This window comes from Eumetopias jubatus, unplaced genomic scaffold, assembly GCF_037043125.1.
Source record: "Eumetopias jubatus isolate StellerSeaLion01/CBP00866 unplaced genomic scaffold, mEumJub1_p1.0 scaffold_5, whole genome shotgun sequence".
NCBI classification, from domain to species: domain Eukaryota; kingdom Metazoa; phylum Chordata; class Mammalia; order Carnivora; family Otariidae; genus Eumetopias; species Eumetopias jubatus.
This window is the reverse complement of record NW_028274811.1, coordinates 103,366,954-103,384,147: the sequence shown is the minus strand read 5'-3', so window position 1 is coordinate 103,384,147 and position 17,194 is coordinate 103,366,954. Positions and strand designations below refer to the sequence as shown.

The 17,194-nt window shown below is 40.8% G+C and overlaps 1 long non-coding RNA gene across 1 annotated transcript in view; it reads left to right on the top strand.

The window, feature by feature from the left end:
* Window positions 1-342: 342 nt before the first annotated feature.
* The window catches only part of LOC148164389 (uncharacterized), an 88,850-nt gene continuing 71,998 nt past the window's right edge, over window positions 343-17,194 (top strand). Inside the window, exons 1-3 of the long non-coding RNA XR_015768204.1 lie at window positions 343-484; window positions 3,672-3,843; window positions 8,006-8,164. This is a non-coding gene — a long non-coding RNA (uncharacterized LOC148164389). The remainder of the gene's footprint in view (window positions 485-3,671; window positions 3,844-8,005; window positions 8,165-17,194) is intronic.

Genomic DNA, 17,194 nt, shown 5'->3' with positions numbered 1-17,194 from the left:
ATCTTCCAGTGATTACAAGGGGAAAAGACTGAATAAGATTTTATTTTTACTGATTGAATTGGTCTTGGTAAATCCAAATAAACACACAACACATTAAGGACTCAAATCCTATTTTATTTGTCTTCTCCAGGTCACTGTACTTGAAATGAGTAGAAGCCAGAAAAATAGGCATCTACCAGAGGAACAATACAGGGATGCCAGTCTTTTTTTATGTTGAAATACTAGCATATCAAGAGCCTTATTCTCTACTTGGGAACAAAGCACAAAAGAATAGTTTATTTTATTTTATTAAAAAAGTTTTTTTTTTTTTACGATTTTATTTGTTTGACACACAGAGAGAGAGAGAGCGCAAGCAGGGGGAGCAGCAGGCAGAGGGAGAAGCAAGCTTCCCGCTGAGCAAGGAGCTGGATGCAGGACTCTATCTCAGGACCCTGGGATCATGACCTGCGCTGAAGGCAGACACTTAACCAACTGAGCCATCCAGGTGCCCCCAAAGGAATAGTTTAAATTTCTAATTTAACCAAAGAAAAGAGATCCACATCCCATCATGGGTTATCTTCTGTCTCTGTGGTGTCATCCAATCGAGGGGAGCTAGAGAATTTGGCCCAAAGAGGGCAGAATATGGGCTTAGTGATGCTGCAGCATCTGGAATCCCTGGTGGTCAGAGGGGAAGCTGTCTAAATCACAGCCATCAGAGAATGTGGGTGCACACGCAGGAGAGTGAAGTGAAGGAGGAAGCTTGTGGAAGTTGCTATTTTTTTTTAAAGATTTTATTTATTTATTTGACAGAGAGAGAGATAGTGAGAGCAGGAACCCAAGCAGGGGGAGTGGGAGAGGGAGAAGCAGTCTCCCTGCTGAGCAGGGAGCCTGATATGGGGCTCGATCCCAGGACCCTGGGATCATGACCTGAGCCGAAGGCAGACGCTTAACGACTGAGCCACCCAGGCGCCCCTGGAAGTTGCTATTTGATTGCCTTTCTTCTCTTAATGATTTAGAGAAGCCAAGTCGAATGCTGAAAATGTGGATGGGGACTTGGGGTTTGCAGAGAAAGGAAAAGGCATGAAAGAATCATCTAGGAAGGTAGAAGGATGCATGGACTTTGCTGCCTGAGGCTCACGATCCAGCCTTTACAGCGACCCAGTTGGCATGGCTCTATTTCTCTCCAGTTCCTTTCAGCTTTCAGAGGGTGTAGGTGCAGAACAGACAGAGACTTGGTTCTAACCGAGACATGTGTGGTTTAGCCAGGATGACAGAGTGAAGAGGCCAGGGGATTGCGCAAGAGGGAGCAATGATAACAATGGATCAGGGACTCTGAGCTTGGAGGAAGACACCGCCAGCCAGGGACTACATATTCTAGGAATGAAGGGTGTGAGCTAAGGACTGGGACTGTAACAAGGAGGGGTGATGGGTGGTGTAATCTGATAACAGGAGATTCAAAGCTGCAGGGTTTTTACAGAGGAATGGAGGAGAGTGGTCTGGAGGAGAGGAAAAAGGATACTACCCCATCTGTAGGCCTAGAGCAGGGGAGAGAGTACTGTCCACTGAAAGGGTCTTTAGGGAAAGTCTCTTTAGGGCAGAGCCAGGATCCTTTCACAAAGGTCTCTTGGAAATTCTGTGGATTGATTATGGGTATAGGGAATGAGAAATAGTAAGAATAAAATGGAATGTGATACACGTGCTGCTGTGATTGCTCTGAGAAGGGATATGGGGGAGGATTTTGGTTAAGAAGTGATAGTTGACCTGAGTTTTAAAGGATAGGTAGAAGTTCTCCAGGCAGATAGGGAGGAAGGAAGGAGAAAGAACAGGGACAAAGGCATGGTGGCCTGGTTGGATCTTGGGAGCTGAGAGTAGACTGTGAGAAGCAAGGAGGAAGTGTGAGGGGCTGCGGAGTCCCAGGGAGGGGCTCCATTATGAAGGGCCTTGAATATACCATATTTGGATTTTGAACTGTTTTTGGAAGTGCCATTGAAGGACTATAAACAGGACAGTGGCTGGGTTTAGAAAAGGACTGAATTTAGGAAAACAACCATTCTGTGATTTGCATTTGTTTATTCATATATGTATCTATGAATACAAATCTATCTGTCATCTATATCATCTATGTGAATGATGCCAAATATGAAGTTGATTCCAGTTTTTCCAGCTTAAATTGTCGGCATCTGGACTCAACCAAATACTGAAGATTTAAGGCAGAGACCAGAGCACTGAGTGGCTTGGGGAAGGGGCTAAATTTAGAGGTCTTGTGGTTCTGAGTCTGCATAGATGTAGACTTGAGCTGGATTCCCAGGTTGTCACTTACCAGTTTATGGCCTAGAACAAATCACTTAATTTCACTCACTCTCCTTATCAGTAAAATGGGAATAATAGTCCCTACTTGAAAGGTTCTAGTGTGGATTAAATGAGATCAAGCAGTAATGTACTCAGTGGAGTGACTTACATGTTAAGTGTTCAATAAATATTTGCTGTTTTTTTATGGGTATGAACGTCAGGCCCATGAATTTCAAGTAATGCTTCTACATTACTAACTCCCTAGTTTGGCTGCACACTGGAATCACCTAGTCATAATTTTTTTTTAAGATTTTTATTTATTTATTTATTTGACAGAGAGAGACACAGTGAGAGAGGGAACACAAGCAGGGGGAGTGGGGGAGGGAGAAGCAGACTTTCCAACGAGCAGGGAACCCGATGCAGGGCCCGATCCCAGGACTCTGGGATCATGACCTGAGCCAAAGGCAGACGCTTAACGACTGAGCCACCCAGGTGCCCAGTTTTTAAAAATATAAATAACTTAGTCCTGCCCCCAAGGATTCTGGGTGTTTTTATGAGCTCCCCAAGGTGATTCTAATATGCAATGAAGGTTTCTTGGTAGACCCTAAACCAGCAGCATTAGTATCACTTGGGAAGTAGTTAAAAATGCAGAATTTCCCTGATCAGAACCTTTGGGGTTAAATCAGCAATCTTTGGCTTAATATGATCCCCAGTTGATTCTAATGCATTCTCAAGTTTCATAAGTATGATCTAAGGCTAGCAATTCAGAGCTGTTGGCATCTCTTGCAACTGATCAGACAGTGTTGACGCAAAATAACCAACCTTTCAGAATCCTTAAAAGTAAGAAAGAGAGTTTTATTTGAGCCTGTTAGGACAAGTTCCCCGGGAAACAGGGTCTTCACAGGGAAGAAAGTGTTCTGGAGAATATTCCATGGGGTTATATATGTTTTACATCTTGTACGAGCTGGAAAGATTATACATTAGTATGTCGGCGGGAATCACAAGTTTTAACACAGGAATGCAGGGAGTGGGAGCACTGACTGATATCTTAAGGACAAGATGGTTTTCCTTTAGGCTACTCATTCACAAAGCAGGTGCACAGTGTATGCTTGGTGGGCCATAAATCAGGGTTTTTGTTTTAAACAAAGTTTATATACAATCATGTCGACCTAGAAAGAAACATAAAATGGCTTCCCTTATATCTCAGGCTGTTGGAGAGTTTTCTCCTCTCATAAGTAGGGATCTCACATCCTCCTGGACCCTACTTCCTCTGAGTGCCCCTGCCCTGCTCTGCTCTCCTTGTCTCCCCTTTTTTTCTTCAGTGGAGAATGGTTAGATTTAGGGTTGAGATTTCTTGTTCTTTGGCTTACTTCCTTTTGTATATTCTCTCTTCTTTCTTTCAGGTATTCTTGCTTCCTCCAAACAAAATCTGTGTGCTGGATACTGGGGAAGGAAGACACAGTTCCTAATGGCATGGAATGCCCGGTGGTGATACTGTGATTTATAATAAATAGGCATTTGGTCTTCATTCCAATTTCTGGCATGGTGGTCCTAAAAGCCTTGGAATTTCCTGTGGTAAGAGTGACAAAGTTGTCTTTTGTGGTATTAATGAGGTGATAGTTGGATGGCACTTAAGGATGGGGGCTGGTTGCCAGGAGAACCAACCATGTGATTAGAGGCTCAAACTTCTAGTTTTAGCCCTCTGACCTCCAGGGAGGAAAGAGGGGCTGGAGAATTGAGTTCAATCACTAATGGCCAATGAGTTAATCAGCTGTGCTTGTGTAATGAAGCCTCCATAAAACCCCCAAAGGTCTGGGTTCCAAGAGCTTCCAGCCTGGTAAACACGGGGAGACTTGAGAAGAGTTGGCTTGCTGAGAAGGCATGGTGGCTCCTCACCCTTTCCCCATGCCTTGTCCCATGCATCTCTCCCAGCTGGCTGTTCCTGAGTTACCTCCATTTGTAATAAACTGGTAATCTAGTAAGTAAAAATGTTTCTTCAGGTTCTGTGAGCTGCTCTAGCAAGTTAATTGAAAATAAGGAGGGGGTTGTTGGAACTTCCAACCTGTCACTGGTGGGTCAGGAAAATCTGTGCTTGTATCTGAAGTGGGGGTGGGGGTGGGGGTGCAGTCTTGTGGGACTGAGCCCTTAACAAGTGGAATCCAATGTTGTAGCTGGGTAAATAGTGTCAGAATGGAGTAAAATTATAGGACACCCAGCTGATGTTGGAGAGTTGCTTGGTGTGGGAAAGAATCCCTTACACATTGGACTCGGAGTCAGAATTTTAGCAGTGCATTAAAAAAAAGGTGGCTAACTAGCCAGTCTTGGGCAGACGCAAGACAGTGAAGGTCCTCACTGTGCCCCTTTCCCACCCTCCTCTTCCTGTGATCTTGTTCTCTCTGCTCTGCCCCTGTGGAAACCTGTTCTCAGGTTTGGATCTGACCTTAGTCGCTTGTAATTTAGTATGAGCTGTTCTGACATGAGTCATGTTTGCTGACCAGATTGTGTGCACCTGAGGAAAGAGACTGTGTCTTTCTATTTTTTTTTTGTATGCATGCATTTCTCCTGGTTCAGTTTCTTGCAATAACATGCCACCTGCACTTTAAGTGGCATAGTGCTGGAGAGCACTGGCTTTGCCGCTGCAGATGAGGATTTTAGTTTGCAACTTGTTAGCTGTGTAAACTTGGGCAAGTCCTGGCATTATTTGTCACCTCAGTTTTCTCATGTATAAAATGGACTTGATGGTTTTTTTCAAGTTTTTATTTAAATTCCAGTTAGTTAACATACAGTGTAATATTAGTTTCAGGTTAGAACTTAGTGATTCAACACCCGGTGCTCATCACAGCAAGTGTACTCCTTCATCCCTGTCACCCACTTAAGCCATCCCTCAGCCCACCTCCTCTCCAGCAATCCTCAGTTTGTTCTCCATAGTTGAGAGTCTATTTTATGGTTTGCCTCTTTTTTTTCCCCTCTCTGTTCATCTGTCTTGTTTTTTAAATTCCACATATAAGTGAAATCATATGGTATTTGTCTTTCTCTGACTTATTTCGCTTAGCAAAATACTCTCCAGCTGCCTCATTGAAAATGGCAAGATTCCATTCTCTTTGATGGCTGAATAATGTTCTGTTGTATATGTACACCACATCTTTATCCATTTGGGCTTGATGATTTTTAACCTCATACAGCTATGAAGACTATACAAGCTAATGCATGAAAAGCGTTTAGGTCAATATCCTGCCTAGGATATAGAGAGCACTCAATGGTACTTGTTAAAGACTGTTACTAGATTTCATTTTCTGTTATGGAAGGATAGGTTTTATCCAAGGTAATATGATGAAGTGAACATCAGACTCCAGTGAACTATTGGGAAGCTTTCAGGCAGAGTTTATTTTCCCTGAGCTCCCGCTTCTGCTCTGACAGCCCCCTTTCCCAGCAGCCTGGGATGATTCCTCCAATGTCTCCAGAAACCCCTGTTACCAAGCCCCCCTTCTGTTTTCCTGTGGTCTCATCAGCCCTGGTGCTGAAGCGGCCTTGATCAAGTCTTAAATCTCTTCAGGGAGTTTAATACCTTGCAAAAACCTCAAGCCTACTTTAATTGAATTATTTCATTCAGTGTCAGACTTAAAGAGCACCCTACAGGGTCTCAGCTCTGAATGAATGCATTAAAAAAATCAAATAGTATGGATTAAGGCATAATCCTCAAGGGAGATATAAATAGAATCCCCTCTGTTGCCTTTTCATTTCCCTACGTTAGTTAATAAACATACTTTTATAGCCTCTGCTTTTCTTTTTTCTCCCCTAATGCTCTTTAGTTGTGTTCATAAGAAAGAGAGTAAAACTTGGAATATAACAAGATGTTGGGAAAGAACTTGTCATCTTAATTTTCAGGGCAGGAAGGGATTTTCAACATTACCTGGTCTAACCCTTTGCTTAATTTACCTGTTGTGAGGCAGAGGTGTAGAGAAGGAGATGGCTTGGCCAGGGTCACACAACTTGACCTCCAATGAGCTTAGCTTGACAACAACACATTCTTAGTCCTGGACAAGTATTGGGAGCCATGGTGAAACATGGCCTCAAAAAGGTAAAGTGAGTAGACCAGGGCAGTGGTTAAGGGTAGTGCACTGGGCTCAGACTACCAGCAACTGAATCTTGGTCCATTTCATGCTGTCTGCCTTTGGGCAAGTTATTTAACATTACTAGGTCTTTAGTTTCCTTACCTCCAAATAGGGATAATAGTACCTACCTCAGTGCGCTGTTGAGTCCAATGACCATTCACTAAAAAGCTTAGTACTGCACGTGGCACATAGTAAGTGCTCAATAAATGTTAGCTATTATAGTTATTAAAGATTTTTTTAAAAAGGTTCTTATTGGGATGGTAATGCAAAGTCCTCTATATTAATGCTTTATTAATAGTTTTGTGTTCTCCATCATGAATGAATTTCTGACCCTGTAAGAAGAAAGTCCCAGAGGTCCTTTACCCAATGGCAGGCCTATCTGCTAATGAGAATAGAAGGGCAGGTGTCAAAGGATTGGTTCCATCAGAGATGACTGAAAATGATGCCATCTGATCCCTTGGGAGGATAAAATCCAAAGTGAGTTTAAGTGCTTAAAAAATATGGGAACTCAGTGAAAGGGAGGTGTTGGTAACAATAAAACTATATTACCAAGTATATTAACATCTAATATCTCATTTGATTCTCAAAATCACATATGAATATACTATAGATGTTATATAGTAAATGATCAATAACTGTTGAATAAACAAATGAACAGTTGGATAGGCATTAACATCCCATTTGAATGAAGACTCAGCCTTTGCTCTGTAACAAACCACCCCAAAGCTTACTAGGTTAAAGCAACAATGACTCATTTTTCATGCTTCTGTAGATTGGCAGGGTGGCCCCTCTGCTGGTTTTGCCTGGGCTCAAAATGCTGGTTGCTGGAGGGTCCAATTGGATGGGAAGATCCAAGAACACCTCACTTGTATATTTGACAATTGATGTTAGATGTGGGCTATGAGGCCTTGCTTCTTCCCTATGTGGCTCCTTCTCTTCCAGAAGGATAGATTACCTTTCTTACACTGTGGTCCCAGGGAAGCATTCCAACATGGTGGAGACAGAAGCTACAAGGCTTTGGAACTTGCACAATGCTGCTTCTGCCACAGTCTATTAGTCAAAGCAAATCATAAGACCAGTCACAATGCAAAGTTTGGAGAAACTCCCTTGTTGATGAAAAAAGTTGCAAAGAATTTGCAGCTACATTTAATTTACTAGGTGATCAGCAAATAGAATCTTTTATCACTTGGGCAAGGTTTTAGAGTCCGTAAGAGTTAGGGCCATGTCTTGAACTTGGGTCCTATGATTTCAGAGCTTGTGGCCTTTATGCTATAGCGTGGCCACCTTTACTGCAAGAGTGAACTCAGTTCAGGGATGAGGGAAAAAGTTTTTCGCCCTTAAACGTGGGACATTGGGCACCTGAAATGTCTGTTGAATAATGTCATAATCTGGAGCCACTGTGGTTTGGATATAACCTAGTTCTTTGTATTACAAAGATACCCATAATATTTTTCCATAGTGTAATTCAATGTAGACCATTTATTTATTTTATTTTAAAGTTTTTTTTATTTAAGTATTCTCTGCACCTAACATGGGGCTTGAACAAGAGTCACATGCTCTTTGGACCGAGCCAGCCACATAGACTCTTTAAAATAAGAACCTAACAGAATGGTTTTCGCTTTCAGGAGGACCAAACCTATGTGTGGCTTTATTCTCAATTGTTCACTAGAAACTGGCCAAGGAAAACAAGCCCTTTAAAAGTGGTGAGGTTCAGGTAGAGGTCATGTGGTTCTTCGGCATCTGTCTCAGACTTGAGAAGATAAAACAAGAGAGACTAAAAGCAGGTAAGAGATTAAAATTCAAGTCATCAGGGGCTCATTTAAAACCTTGAAGAGAACAGAACAGTCTGTAGATGACAAAACCTGTAGGGGGAATCTGCCCAAATAGATTCCAATTGCAGTGGTCTTTTCTGAGCAATAGGAGAAGAAAGTGATCCACCCAAGGAGTGGATTTCCAGTGCTTATAACAGTGGCCTTTAGAACTCTACTGTGGGCTTTCTATGTCTCTGATGGCATTACAAATGGTTTCCTAGGGGAGAAAGTAGTAAAGAATACATACTCAGCCTCCCATTCTTGCCTGCTAAGGAGGAGGGACCATTGCTCAGCACCCGCCTCAGCCTCCGTAGGGCTGACTGGGGCAGTGGACGGAGCAGATGCAGAACTGAGCAAGTGCGTGCTGGACAGGCCGCTTGGGAGAAAGTGCTGAAGAGGCTGTGAGGAAGCAGAGTGCTGCAGCGCTGGGCACCTTTGGTTGCAGGAGGTGTGGATGGCCAGGGAGGATTTTTAGGAGGTTCAGTTTAGTTCTCTAGCTGTGGTGTAATTCCTGTTTTGCACATATTCAAGACACCTTAAAGACTTTGTTACTCTGAGGCTTTCGAAGTCTGATTTATGTTTATTTGGAATATGACCCCAACAGAGAACAGCCCTGAAGCAGGATCCAGGGGACTTAGTTTTATCCTGCTTGCACTAGTTTTCTCTTAATCTGATATTTTCTAGGAGATTTTCACCTTTTTAATCATGAATCTTTTTCAGTTGGCGGTGGTAGTGGTGGTGGGGGTGAGATGGAGTGGGGGTTACCATATATATACCATCTATAACTTTTTTTCTTAATTTAGTTTTATTGATGGTGTTTTCCTAGTGGTGAGTTCTGATATCTATCTACAAAGCTGTTGCTGAGAAGTGCCTGCACCAATAGTGGGTGTGTAAGATACTGCTAACCCAAGACCAGGCTTTTTCAGGTCCTAACATAGGTGGCTTTGAGCTACATGTCTGAGTGCTGGCCTGCTTTCTCTAGCACAGTTCTGTAAGTACTCCAGACCCTATGATGGTGCCCTAGAGCCACCCTGACACTGAAGCCAGCAGATATTAAAGTCAAGGCCATTTGTATTCCTTTGTTTATCCACACAAGCTAGAGTCAGTTGTCATCTTGTTCCATTTCCCACTTCCTGCCTTTTCAGGTGCTTATGGTGGCTGTGGGTTCTGAGGAGAGGGCTATTTGGATTATGATGAGAAAGTAGGAGACTTTCCTGGGGTAGTCATTAAAACTATAATGATAATGAGAGCTTAACACACATACACACAGTTTCATTGACTCAACGACCTCAGGAGGTAGGATTATCTAAATTTTGCAGATGAGGAAACAGAGACTAGGAGAAATTAAACAATTAAGGTCACACAGTTAGGAAGTGGCAAAGCTGGTATCTGAGCCCACATCTTAGTGTAAGTTCTTGGCCCTTATGTTTCAGGGTGACTTCTTGAGGAGAGCCAGGAGGTCTGGGTCCTCATGGCTACCTGTTCTTGCACAGGTCTGGTCCTGTGGCCAGATTGCAACTTTCCCAGGTGTAAAGTGAAACCTGGATGTGATCTCTAAGGTCCATTCTAGCGGTTCCGAGTCTGTGATTCAAGTATTTATAGACACTTCCTTTGTGCTAGCATGCTGATCTTATGACCAGAGGGAAGGCATTCCTGCCTTCTGGGTGGGCAATGGAGTGGGTTCTAGTCTAATAGGAGAGAAAAGTACAAGAATAAGACTGAGGCTGTTGGCATGTAGCAGGCAGAGGCGATGCTCAAAATAGTTAATACATTGTTGGGAAATTTAAAATATAGAAAACCATAAAGCTAAGTTTTATAATTCCTTTTAATTCATGTACTACATATTTCTTAAAACTGTTTGGCAAATGATATAAGCTGTAGTGCATATCATTGGCTAAATTAATCTAATTTCCAAATTACTTGTTGAGTTTTTTCCAACTTTACTGAGATATAATAGACATGACTCTGTGTAAGTTTAAGATGTACAAGGTGTTGATTCGATATACCTACATGTTGTGAAATGATTATGTCCTAGCATTAACTAACACTTCCATTGTATTACATAATTATCAAGAAACATTTTTTAATTTTAATTTTTTTATTATGTTATGTTAATCACCATACATTACATCATCAGTTTTTGATGTAGTGTTCCATGATTCATTGTTTGCGTATATCACCCAATGCTCCATGCAGTACGTGCCCTCTTTAATACCCATCACCAGGCTAACCCATCCTCCCACCCCCTCCCCTCTAGAACCCTCAGTTTGTTACTCAGAGTCCATAGTCTCTCATGGTTTGTCTCCCCCTCCAACTGCCCCCCCTCATTTTTCCCTTCCTTCTCCTAATGTCCTCCGTGCTATTCCTCATGTTCCACAGATAAGTGAAACCATATGATCATTGACTTTCTCTGCTTGACTGATTTCACTTAGCATCATCTCCTCCAGTCCCATCCATGTTGATGCAAAAGTTGGGTATTCATCCTTTCTGATGGCTGAGTAATATTCCATTGTATATATGGATCACATCTTCTTTATCCATTCATCCGTTGAAGGGCATCTCGGCTCTTTCCACAGTTTGGCTATTGTGGACATTGCTGCTATGAACATTGGGGTGCATATGGCCCTTCTTTTCACTACATCTGTGTCTTTGGGGTAAATACCCAGTAGTGCAATTACTGGGTCATAGGGTAGCTCTATTTTTAATTTTTTGAGGAACGTCCACACTGTTTTCCAAAGTGGCTATACCAACTTGCATCCCCACCAACAGTGTAAGAGGGTTCCCCTTTCTCCACAACTTCTCCAACATTAATTGTTTCTTGCCTTGTCAATTTTTCCATTCTAACTGGTGTAAGGTGGTATTTCAGTGTGGTTTGATTTGAATTTCCCTGATGGCTAATGATGATGAACATTTTTTCATGTGTCAGCCATTTGTATGTCTTCTTTGGAGAAGTGTCTGTTCATGTCTTCCCATTTTTTTGGCTTGATGATTTGTTTTTTTGGGTGTTGAGTTTGAGAAGTTCTTTATAGATCTTGGATATCAGCCCTTTGTCTGTAGGGTCATTTGCAAAAATCTTCTCCCATTCTGTGGGTTGCCTCTTTGTTTTGTTGACTGTTTCCTTTGCTGTGCAGAAGCTTTTTATCTTGATGAAGTCCCAAAAGTTTATTTTCACTTTTGTTTTGCTTGCCTTTGGGGATGTGTCTTGAAAGAAGTTGTTGTGGCTGATGTTGAAGAGGTTACTGCTTATGTTCTCCTCTAGGATTTTGATGGATTCCTGTCTCACACTGAGGTCTTTCATCCACTTTGAGTTTATCTTTGTGTATGGTGTAAGAGAATGGTCGAATTTTATTCTTCTGTATATAGCTGTCCAATTTTCACAGCACCCTTTATTGAAGAGACTTTTCTCCATCGTATACTTTTTTCTGCTTTGTCAAAGATTATTTGACCATAGAGTTGAGTGTCCATATCTGGGCTCTCTATTCTGTTCCATTGGTCTGTGTGTTTATTTTTCTGCCAGTATCATGCTGTCTTGGTGATCACGGCTTTATAATATAGCTTGAAATCGGGCAATATGATGCCCAGCATGTTTTTCTTTTTCAACATTTCCTTGGTGATGTGGGGTCTTTTCTGATTCCATACAAATATTAGGATTGTTTGTTCTAGCACTTTGAAAAATGCCATTGGAATTTTGACCGGGATGGCATTGAAGGTATAGATTGCTCTGGGCAGCATAGACATTTTAACAATGTTTATTCTTCTGATCCATGAGCATGGAATGTTTTTCCATCTTTTTGTGTCTTCAATTTCTTTCATGAGTGTTCTGTAGTTCCTAGAGTATAGATCCTTTGCCTCTTTGGTTAGGTTTATTCCGAGGTATCTTATGGTTTTTGGTGCTATTGTAAATGGAATCGATTCTCTAATTTCTCTTTCTACAGTTACATTGGTAATGTATAAGAAGGCAACTGACTTCTATGCATTGATTTTTGTATCCTGCCACATTACTGAATTGCTGTATGAGTTCTAGTAATTTAGGGGTGTAGTCTTTTGGGTTTTCCACATAAAGTATCATGTCATCTCTGAAGAGAGAGAGTTTGACTTCTTCTTTGCCAATTTGAATACATTTTATTTCTTTTTGTTGTCTGATTGCTGTTGCTAGGACTTCTAGTACACTGTTGAAGAATAATGGTGAGAGTGGGCATCCTTGTAATGTTCCTGATCTTAAGGGAAAGGCTCTCAGCTTTTCCCCATTGAGGATGATATTCGCTGTGGGTTTTTCATGGATGGATTTTATGAACTTGAGGAATGTTCCCTCTATCCCTATATTCTGAAGAATTTTAATCAGGAAAGGATGCTGTATTTTGTCAAATGCTTTTTCTACATCAAGTGAGAGGACCCTATGGTTCTTTCTCCTCTTATTAATGTGTTCTATCACACTGATTGATTTGCAAATGTTGAACCACCCTTGCATCCGAGGGATTATTCCCACTTGGTCGTAGTGGATGATCCTTTTAATGTATTGTTAGATCCTATTATCTAGAATTTTGTTGAGAATTTTGGAATCCATATTCATCAGGGATATTGGTCTGAAATTCTCCTCTTTGATGGGGTCTTTGCCTGGTTTGGGGATCAAGGTAATGCTGGCCTCATAGAATGAGTCTGGAAGCTTTCCTTCTGTTTCTATTTTTTTGAAACAGCTTCAGGAGAATAGATATTATTTCTTTGAATGTTTGATAGAATTCTGAAGGGAATCCATCAGGCCCTGGACTCTTGTTTTTTGGGAGGTTTTTGATCACTGCTTCAATCTTGTTACTGGTTATTGGCCTATTCATGTTGTTAATTTCTTCCTTTTTCAGTCTTGGGAGTTTATAGGTTTTCAGGGAGGCATCCATTTCATCCAGGTTGCTCAATTTATTGGCATATAGTTGTTGATAACAATTTTGAATAATTGTTTCTATTTCCTTGGTGTTAGTCGTGATCTCTCCCCTTTCATTCATAATTTTATTAATTTGGGTCCTTTCTCTCTTCTTTTGGATAAGTCTGGCCAGTGGTTTATTGATCTTATTAATTCTTTCAAAGAACCAGCTTCTAGTTTTGTTGTTCTGCTCTACTGTATTTCTCATTTCTAATTCATTGATCTCTGCTCTATTCTTAATTATTTATCTTCTAATGCATGGCTTAGGCATCATTTGTTGCTTTTTCTCCAGTTCTTTAAGCTGTAAAGTTAGTTGGTGAATTCGGGACTTTTCTGTTTTTTTGAGTGAGGCTTGGATGGCTATGTATTTCCCCCTTAGGACCACCTTTGCAGTATCCCATAGGTTTTGGACTGATGTGTTTTCATTCTCATTGGTTAAGTTGTTCTTTGATTTCCTGGTTGACCCAAACATTTTTTTTTTATTAACATATAATGTATTATTTGTTTCAGGGGTACAGGTCTGTGATTCATCAGTCTTACACAATTCACAGTGCTCATACAGCACATACCCTCTCCAATGTCCATCGGCTAGCCACCCCATCCCTCCCACCCCCCTCCACTCCAGCAACTCTCAGTTTGTTTCCTGAGATTAAGAGTCTCTTATTGTTTGTCTCCCTCTCTGGTTTCATCTGTTTCATTTTCCCCTCCCTTCCCGTATGATCCTCTGTCTTATTTCTCAAATTCCTCATATCAGTGAGATTATATGCTAATTGTCTTTCTGTGATTGACTTATTTCGCTTGGCATAATACCCTCTAGTTCCAGCCATGTCATTGCAAATAGCAAGATTTCATTTTTTTGATGGCTGCATAATATTTCATTGCATATATATACCACATCTTCTCTATCCGTTCATCTGTTGATGGACATCTAGGCTCTTTCCACAGTTTGGCTATTGTAGACATTGCTGCTATAAACATTGGGTGCAGGTGCCCCTTTGGATCACTACATTTGTATCTTTGGGGTAAATACCCAATAGTGCAATTGCTGGGTTGTAGGGTAGCTCTATTTTCAACTTCTTAAGCAGAGTGGTCTTTAGCTTCCAAGTGTTTGAATTTCGAATTTTTTTCTTGTGATTGAGTTCCAGTTTTAAAGCATTATGGTCTGAGATATGCAGGGAATAATCTCAATCTTTTTGTATCAGTTAAGACCTGATTTGTGACCCAGTATGTGGTCTATTCTGGAGAAATTTCCATGTGCGCTCGAGAAGAATGAGTATTCTGTTATTTTAGGGTGGAATGTTCTGTATATATCTCTGGGGTCCATCTGGTCCAGTGTATCATTCAAAGCTCTTGTTTCTTTGTTGATTTTTCTGCTTAGATGATCTGTCTATTCCTTAGAGTGGTGTATTGAGATCTCCTACAATTAACGTATTATTATCAATATGACTCTTTATTTTGGTTAACAGTTGGCTTATGTAATTGGCTGCTCCCATGTTGGGGGCATAGATATTTACAATTGTTAGATCTTCTTGTTGACTAGACCCTTTAAGAATGATATAGTGTCCTTCTGTGTCTCTAACTGCAGTCTTTAGCTTAAAATCTAATTTGTCTGATATGAGAATTGCTACCCCCACTTTCTTTTGAGGTCCGTTGGCATGGAAGATGGATCTCCATCCCTTCATTTTCAGTCTGGATGTATCTTTAGGTTCAAAATGAGTCTCTTGTAGACAGCATATGGATGGGTCCTGCCTTTTTATCCAATCTGCAACCCTGTGCCATTTTATGGGAGCATTTAGGCCGTTCATGTTGAGACTGATTATTGAAAGATATGAATTAATTGTCATCGTGTTGCCTGTGAAGTCCTTGTTTCTATAGATCGTCTCTGTAAATTTCTATTCTATATCACTCTTGGGGTCTTTCTCCTTTTATAGAACCCCCTTAATATTTCTTGCAGGGCCGGCTTAGTGTTCATATTCTTTCAGTTTCTGCCAGTCCTGGAAGCTCTGCATCTCTTCATCCATTCTAAATGACAACCTTGCCTGTCTTGCCAGGTCTCTGTGGAATCTTTCAAAGCACATAAAGTATCATATTATCTGCAAAGAGTGAGAGTTTGACTTCTTCCTTGCCGATTTGGATGCCTTTGATTTCTTTTTGTTGTCTGATTGCTGTGGCTAGGACTTCTAATACTATGTTGAATAGCAGTAGTGAGAGTGGACATCCCTACCACGTTCCTGACCTTAGGGGGAAAGCTCTCAGCTTTTCCCCATTGAGAATGATATTTGCTGTGGGTTTTTCATAGATGGCTTTTATGATATTGAGATATGTACCCTCTATCCCTAGACTCTGAAGAGTTTTGATCAAGAAATGATGTTGTACTTTGCCAAATGCTTTTTCTGCGTCTATTGAGAGGATCATATGATTCTTGTTCTTTCTTTTGTTGATGTATTGTATCACGATGATTGATTTGCGGATGTTGAAGCAACCTTGCAGCCCAGGGATAAATCCCACTTGGTCATGGTGAATAATGCTTTTAATGGACTGTTGGAGCCTATTGGCTAGTATTTTGGTGAGAATTTTTGCATCCATGTTCATCAAGGATATTGGTCTGTAATTCTCCTTTTTGATGGGGTCTTTGGTTTTGGGATCAAGGTAATGGTGGCCTCATAAAACGAGTTTGGAAGTTTTCCTTCCATTTCTATTTTTTGGTACAGTTTCAGAAGAATAGGTATTAATTCTTCTTTAAATGTTTGGTAGAATTCCCCTGGGAAGCCATCTCGCCCTGGGCTTTTGTTTCTTGGGAGATTTTTGATGACTGCTTCAATTTCCTTAGTGGTTATAGGTCTGTTCAGGTTTTCTATTTCTTCCTGGTTCAGTTTTGGTAGTTGATACATCTCTAGGAATGCATCCATTTCTTCCAGATTATCTAATTTGCTGGCATATAGTTGCTCACAATATGTTCTTATAATTGTTGTATTTCTTTGGTGTTGGTTGTGATCTCTCCTCTTTCATTCATGATTTTGTTGATTTGGGTCATTTCTCTTTTTTTTTTGATTAAGTCTGGCCAGGGGTTTATCAATCTTTTTAATTCTTTCAAAGAACCAGCTCCTAGTTTTGTTGATCTGTTCTACTGTTCTTTTGGTTTCTATTTCATTGATTTCTGCTCTGATCTTTATTATTTCTCTTCTCCTGCTGGGTTTAGGCTTTATTTGCTGTCCTTTCTCCAGCTCCTTTAGGTGTAGGCTTAGGTTGTGTATTTGAAACCTTTCTTGTTTCTTGAGAAATGCTTGTATTGCTATATACTTTCCTCTTGGGACTGCCTTTGCTGCATCCCAAAGATTTTGAACAGTTGTGTTTTCATTTTCATTTGTTTCCATGAATTTTTAAAATTCTTCTTTAATTTCCTGGTTGACCCATTCATTCTTTAGTAGGATGCTCTTTAGCCCCCATGTATTTGAGTTCTTCCCGACTTTCCTTCTTGTGATTGAGTTCTAGTTTCAAAGCACTGTGGTCTGAAAATATGCAGGGAATGATCCCAATCTTTTGGTACCGGTTGATCCCTGATTTGTGACCTAGGATGTGATCTATTCTGGAGAATGTTCCATGGGCACTAGAGAAGAATGTGTACTCTGTTGCTTTGGGATGGAATGTTCTGAGTAAATCTGTGAAGTCCATTTGGTCCAGTGTGTCATTTAAAGACTTTATTTCCTTGTTGATCTTTTGCTTAGATGATCTGTCCATTTCAGTGAGGGCGGTGTTAAAGTCCCCCACTATTATTGTGTTGTTGTCAATGTGTTTCTTTGCTTTTGTTATTAATTGCCTTATATAATTGGCTGCTCCCATGTTAGGGGCATAGATATTTACAATTGTTAGATCTTCTTTTTGGATAGACCCTTAAGTAGGATATAGTGTCCTTCCTCATCTCTTATTACAGCCTTTGTTTTAAAATCTAATTTGTCTGATATAAGGAATCCACCCCAGCTTTCTTTTGGTGTCCATTAGCATCGTAAATGGTTTTCCACCCCCTCACTTTCAATCTGGAGGTGACTTTGGGTCTAAAATGGGTGTCTTGCAGACAGCATATCAATGGGTCT